This window comes from Anabrus simplex, chromosome 12, assembly GCF_040414725.1.
Source record: "Anabrus simplex isolate iqAnaSimp1 chromosome 12, ASM4041472v1, whole genome shotgun sequence".
In the NCBI taxonomy this organism is placed as follows: Eukaryota; Metazoa; Arthropoda; class Insecta; order Orthoptera; family Tettigoniidae; genus Anabrus; species Anabrus simplex.
Window position 1 is genome coordinate 78,213,332 of NC_090276.1, and position 7,588 is coordinate 78,220,919.

The 7,588-nt window shown below is 41.0% G+C and overlaps 1 pseudogene; it reads left to right on the top strand.

Annotated features, from left to right (window-relative positions):
- The first annotated feature begins 5,635 nt into the window (after window positions 1–5,635).
- Window positions 5,636–6,679, top strand: LOC136884156 (cAMP-dependent protein kinase catalytic subunit alpha pseudogene; annotated as a pseudogene).
- The last annotated feature ends 909 nt before the right edge of the window (window positions 6,680–7,588 follow it).

Genomic DNA, 7,588 nt, shown 5'->3' on the forward strand with positions numbered 1-7,588 from the left:
TGCGAATTTACCATACCAACGTCCAAAATTGCTTCGAAAACGCTCGCATGTTACTCGTCAATCGGTGTGTCTTTGCATGCCACCAAAAATCTAATGATTTTAAGCACGCATTTATTTCGTCAGCTACAGTTGATCGTGGTATAACTGGAAGAATCTGACTAAAATCACTGGACAACAGAATCATGGCTCCACTAAACATGTTTTTATTGTCACGAAGATATTTGAACGTTCTGTCCAGCGCCTCTTGTTGGCCATCGAGCATTCCAATTCCCATATCTGTAGAATCTTCGTCATTGCTCTCTTTTTGGCGATGTTGCAAGCTGGTGTCTCGTTGTTTTGCATATTCAGTTGCAATTTCAAGGCAGAATGTGCAGTACGTCCGCCATCTAACAAAGTCGCTGCTATTCCATATGAAGCTAATGCAAGGGCCACTTCATTGTGCGACCGGATCCTCGCCAAAAGCAATGAAATCAGGAACGTTTTTCCAGTCCCTCCGTGATCATCTAGAAAGTAAATTCCACCAGTTCTATTGTTCACAGCTTTTATTAAATAGTCGTACGCAGTCTTTTGTTGTTGATTCAATAGCGAAACATTTGTACGAACTGCGTCGGCTAATGCTTCGGTATCGCATTGTTATTCTCTTCGTAACTCGTGGTTGGACGATTGGGTGATATCATGCCCAAATGCGACAATACTTCATTCGCCATCAATAAACACATGCCTTCTATCATGATCAACGTCTCATTGTGAATTTCTGCAGTCATTTGCAATGCCAGGTTTAAAGTTTGGCGACGCACTAGATGCAAAACATTTTCAGACATGTTGTTCTTATATTTGATCCACAAATCGTTGTAAATGTAATGATATGGCGTATGGATTTTAGTGCCGGGAGTGTCCGAGGACAAGTTCGGCTCACCAGATGCAGGTCTTTTGATTTGAATCCCGTAGGCAACCTGCGCGTCGTGATGAGGATGAAATTATGATGAAGACGACACATACGCCCAGCCCCCGTACCAGCGAAATTAACCAATTAAGGTTAAAATCCCCAGCCCTGCCGGAAATCGAACCCGGGACCCCTGTGACCAAAGGCCAGCACGTTAATCATTTAGCCATGGAGCTGGACACAAATCGTTGTGATTCGAAGGAAAACATGTGCATATGATAATAGCAAAAAATGTGCGATTTTGATGCGGCGATGAAGATATGACGGAATCTTTGAGCGTATTGTCCCAATGCGAATCGTTCTCGAGCAACTGTAAGAGTTGACACGCCTCACGGTAAGTCGCACACAGATGCCCATTAACGGTTCTCAGTTATTGAAACGATGCTGGACCACGCGCATTCAACAACAATAATCGAAGATAGTAACATTCGGCGTTATTTGAATGTGCAGTGTAGATGAGACCCAGAGCGTCTGAGGTAAATACCTTTGGATGTCCTTCAACTTATGTTCCTTGGTTCCGACGCTAAAACAATTACGATGATGCGTTCCATGTGTAGTAACGTGGCATTTCAGAATACAGCAAAGTGCTAGCGAAAGCATCTGCTTGACAAAACGAGAAGAAGCTTGTCGATGTTGTCGACGGTGGCCGTCCCGCTGGGTCCGCTCCGTTTTCTGAATTGAAATACACATGTTGTCCGTTTTCTAGATGTACTGACAAATGTATAACTGTGGGGTGCCTTTCATGGATCGCAAAGGAAAGATGCGCCGAATCGCCTCGTCGCTGTTGACATAGCGACCCGTCTGATACTGAGATACTTGCATTTGTCACAACGAAAAGAGCCATGTCGCTGTCTTTGTTCACATATTTGCATATGCATTTGATGGACTGTGTGCGACTTACCGTGAGGCGTATCAACTCTTACAGTCGCTCGATGGAGTTACACTATTCCACATTCAGGTGAGCCTCAAAAGTTTTGCACGATATCGGCGGATATGGCACAATCCAACGATTGTCCACATTCACATCTTGTTATTTGGCCTTCACAACTGCAGATCGATCATTGTCCGCAACTTATCGCCGACGATACAATGGGTACCCGTCATTGTCTGTGTTGTCAGCATTTAGGTTTCTCGGGTATCGCTTGGAACACTTACCATCGATCATACAGGGCGAATCGTTGTTGAAAACTCCACAAGGTCCACAGATCATATTCTTAGTCACCACTGCATTCAATTTCGCATCAACAGCTCCATCCGGGATTTCGGCTGAGATGATTGAATCGATTTCATCCGGCTATTTTTGTCAACTAACCAAACCAAAATATGCACATGAGGCAGACCACGCTTTTGCCATCCAACAACGAACTTGGCCATATACACGGTGTTTTATGATGAAATCCAACACAGATTTTAATTTTTTTTCAAAAACTCTGGCAGTACTGTCATGTCTGTCAACTGGTGTTTGGCTGAATAGCAGTTCCTTCTTGATTTCCATTCATTGAGGGTTATGAATAGTTCTGGCGCTCACTCGTGCAGGTGGTGCTCGCTTCCATTGTAAGTGGCCGGCAAAATTGTCATTCTTCCCACGTTGTTTGCATCGCCGTAGGTAATACTCGCATCGCGGATATGAATGTATTCTTCAGATTAGAGCTGTTTTTTGGTTCAAACGAATACATGTCAATAGCTCGGTCTCAATTTTGACATACATGTTAACCGCGAATTAATGGAAAAGACGGCGACACTTCAAAATGTGATCTATTTCACCTTCACTGATCATAAGCCTGTATGAATAAAAATTCATAGCACTTACCTTTTTATTGGTTTCAGCTCTTGTTAGTTGATCAACTATTTTGATATTGAAATGGTATCCATCTCGCCCTGGCAAAATATCAATGGATATTGTAACGCACCGTAGTCCTGTGCGTTTCAATTCATTATTCCGACGATGAAGCACGATGTCTCAAGATTGCAAGCCACTTCGTCGATTATCGGCGAATTGAACCTCCTTACGTCCTCAGCCTCAGGCGTTTTTTCAGCTCTGATGAGGATATTGTGGTTGTCGGATGGCATCCGATCCAACGAAGAAACGTTTGCAATTCTCTGACAATGGCTTGCTTCGTTAAGGGAATGTGAGCACAACACCGATTAACTTCCGCTTCCGAATTGCCTATGAAATAAACTTGTAATAATTGATTGTCCGCATTCGGTGGTGGTAACAGCGCTCCTACTAAATGATATAATTGCCATTGAAAGTGGGTATGAAGTTGTCCTGTACAACATGAGTTGCGCCAAACGACGTCATTTGGAAACAATTGTTTTGTTTTTGGATGTTGGCCAGGAAACGGGTAGTGCGGTTTGCACCAGACGTAGCTCGCCGTGCATTTGCCTGATTTCGACGACCTATGTCAGCTCGTTCTCTCCTTGGCATTGTAATGAAAACTGTAAAACGGCAAGAAATTGTTTTCTCAATCACTGAAATCTGTCGAACTTGGCTTGAGAACTTAACAATATTGAAATTTGTGGTTGTGTCTAAGCCTGCAATTGCTTAAGTCTGAATAAAAGTCAATGTATCTTAACCCGTGAGAGGTCGCGAGTTTTCGTGAGGGATCTAAATACAGTAATTACGAATGTGTAATATCATAGGATTATGCTTATGGGCTATCGCTCTCAGTACCTTTCCTCAAACTGTTGGCTACTGGTAAGGAAAGTTTAGTGCGGCAACAATCACGTCATTAGTGTGAGCGTGCTTTACGTGAGCGCCTGGAGCATGCGACGCGCGCGTTTCTCAGCAAGCGGAGGTTTTCATCCATGTGTATCCTCTTCGGTTACGGAAATTACGCAAACATTTATGCTCAATGTGTACATATTTCAGTAGCGTAGTCCTTTCTGAGATTCAACGTTCACATTGAAGAAGAAAACGAAAGAATTCGGAAACTGCTGGACAGTGTGGAACGTGAGGAGCGGCAAGAACTGGTAAATGCAAAGAGTGAAGGTTCATTTCGAAGACACTTACTCACTGTAAGAACAGAAGATACCCCAATTGATGGAGGAAATGATGTTGATGCTGATGCCGTTGTGAAATTTCCGTTGATGAATTAGGTGAACTAGGCGAGGAGGAAAATCCAATTTAAAATGGTACGAAAACATTGGTTTAATGCAGACGCAGGACACCTATGAGCATTTATGTTACTCTGATATTCCAGCTGTGATACGAATATATGATGAGTGAAGCTGTGTCATGATCACGAAGGCAAACCTTTGACGTTCGAACATTCTACGCGCCCTCTCACCAATTAACAGAATGGCTGATGGAAATGAATGCTTTGCAAAATGTGATGTAATAAAATTACTTTTAATCAAATGTGTTCTCAAACATTAACTACTTATTTTTTTTTTACGAAAGAACGTTTTGAAATGTAATAGATTTCACTCAACCGCACGGAATCAATAACACTTGTATAGAGCGAACTCTTTCACATTGTACCACGAATGGCATCTACTGAAAGTAATCGGAAGTGGCGATTCCCATACAAAATACCAATTTCGATTTTTCGGTCTTTTTGGCTGTTCCTTTGGGTTTTTCGTAATTTTTTCTAAACCACCTCAGTATTGAGGCGAGAAAAAAATTCAAATCGGTCGAGCCATTTTGGAGTTTATTATTATTATTATTATTATTATTATTATTATTATTATTATTATTATTATTATTATTATTATTAATATTATTTAGAAGATTTTGAATTACCAGACAGCTCAGAAGTGTTGTATGTTTCTTGAGTATCGCACTGTGTTTTCAGGTTACTAAATTGTGAACTTTGTATTCGTATGTTTAGGGAAGGAAATGGAGTTGAGGTGATTTATATTTTGATCACTTGCAGCGAGGACTCTCAATGCCCAGTGATTTGGTTTCATTTATTTATATTCATATAGCATCTATATTTCAGAGCATTTTGAACTCAGAACAGTTGGCGAGTACTTTTTGGAAACTAGCTTATCAGCGGAACATTCCTGTTAGACTATCATTACAAAGTTTAGAGAAATCCTGTGTATATTTTTACAGCAACACTGACAAGTGCATCTGTGGACAAAAATGGAAGGGATTGACATACAAAGTGGTCAGTAAGTTTGGGAGAATAATACTGAACAACTTTTCTGACCGCGTAAACGACGGAAATGAACAAAGCAGGAAGAAAGGAAACTTCAGACCGTAGGACGTTAAGGCAAAGTGTAATTATTAACTTACGTGGAAATGACGGCATGCTTATAGTACAGTTTGTCTATTTCTAGTGATATTTATGTGCATTTTAGTTTTCGTAATGTATTGTGTTCACGGTTACATTTCGCCAGTGAACCGGTCATGTTTATGCTTGTCGCTACCATCCCACCATGAATCAGCCTAGCGTTTGACGGAAATGCGACGTCACCAATTAAATTTGATGGTTTGTAATTGCAGAGAACTTTGCCCAAGCTCGCGGCCGTTGCCGTAATAATAATCCAAAGAGAAATATCTAATTGGAAGACTATTTATTCCGAGTATTATAGAGAGCTCCTTGCAACCCTTCATCTAATTGGCTCATGCTAGATAAACATAATATTCAACCCATTCTGTTTGATGAAGTATACGTATCGGTATGAGATTAACAAGATTTATCCATGAACGAGTAGTACAGTTTTGGTAAAACTATCACCAATATGTCGTCAAAAGAGTTTCCTGTTGTCAGGGATTTTAAGGACTTCCTGAGTGAATCTAGAGCTGACTTTAAAGATAGATATTATAAAGGAGTTACAAGAACCGCCCGTGTGTCAGACTTCGAACGCATAAGAACAATAGGAACTGGCTCATTCGGACGTGTAATGTTAGTTAAGCATGTAGATACTGGAAAATATTATGCGATGAAGACTATGGAGAAAGGCAGAATAGTAAAACAAAAGCAAATTGATCATGCTTTGAATGAAAAAAAAATATTGGAATCTATAAGGTTCCCTTTTCTCATCCATATGGAATTCTTCATTAAAGATAACAGCTATGTTTACTTCATAATGCCGTTTATAAACGGCGGAGAGATGTTCACACACTTACGTAAATTTGGTAAGTTTGATGAAACCCTCGCCAAATTTTATGCTGGTCAAGTAATTTTGAGCCTTGAATACCTACATTATTTAGACCTAGTGTACCGAGACTTGAAACCTGAAAATATCTTAATTACTAAGACTGGTTACATAAAAATAGCCGACATGGGCTTCTGCAAGATGGTGAAAGGGCGGACCTACACCCTGTGTGGGACACCTGATTACATCGCACCAGAAATCATTCTTGGTAAAGGATACGGGAAGGCTGCAGACTGGTGGTCTACAGGAATTTTAATTTATGAAATGACTGCTGGTTATCCGCCATTTTATCATCGAGATACAATGAAAATCTATGAGAAAATAGTTTCGGGAAAATACCGCGTTCCAGGCCATTTCAGCACCGATGCAAGAGACTTGGTGAAGAATATTTTGCAAGTGGATCTCACAAGAAGGTACGGTAACCTAAGACATGGTGTTGAAGATATTAAAAGTCACAAGTGGTTCAAGCATTTAGAATGGCTGCCTTTGTTAAACCAGAAAATTGAGCCACCTTATATTCCAAAAATAAGGAGTTCTGGAGATACAAGTAATTTTGATCAGTACATTGAACAAAAGCAAGTAATTTCTGACAAGGACCTTTACTGGAAAGAGTTTGAGAATTTTTAAGCCCCACCCTGTAGAGTGGGGAAAATGTACATATTGCTTCCGAATGTGCACTTGAAATGGTTTAATGCTACTTGTGCTGTACAATTAGTTTAGTGGCTCAATAAATGTGACTGTTGGGCGAAGAAGGACTTTGTATTGTCAGTGAAGTGTTTCTTTTACGAGTTGTTGGTACATGTAAAGGGATGACCACTTAACACATGGGCTATGTTTGAAACTGAACAGGAATCCAGCAGTGCGAACATGATCAACATTATATAGCTTCCATTATAAACGATATGCTAGTATTATTTTGACACATTCGTCTTAGCGAAACAGCCTTGTGTTGCCCGACATTCTGTTCATGTTGTCGTATCTCTCCTCCGGCTGGGGGACTTCATCTTAGATAGGGCACCACGTCTCCCTGGACTCCACTTGTACGGCGGCACTTCTGTCAGCTGTTGGTAGAGGGACGTGACATGTAGTTCTAGTCTCGAGCATGTGTTTATAGGAAACACATGTATTTCACTTGATTAACGTTGTAATTAGCCTATTCTGTTTACAGTTGACTTAGGTTAGAGGAAATACAACTGGCAACCCACTAATCGGACGGAAAGAATGGAAGGGGCCCGACCCTTCGAAAACATGAAGATATCGGGCGAAGAAAGACAAGGGCCACGAAGAAACTGAAAATGAAAGACTCCATAGTCCTCGGAACATAATAACGTCAAGGTCGGAAAAAACACAAGAGTTGACCAAGGGAGGTCGGATAGGATAGATGAAAGTAAGGAGCCTGTCATATGTAACTGGAAGCAATGCCAGGACTCAGCTAAGGACCTGTGGTCACCAACAGGCTAGTATGCGGTTGCTCACCTCCATTTTACCTGCGAACTAGTGCTCCAAATCCTCCCAATCTCCGTTAGGATCATAAAA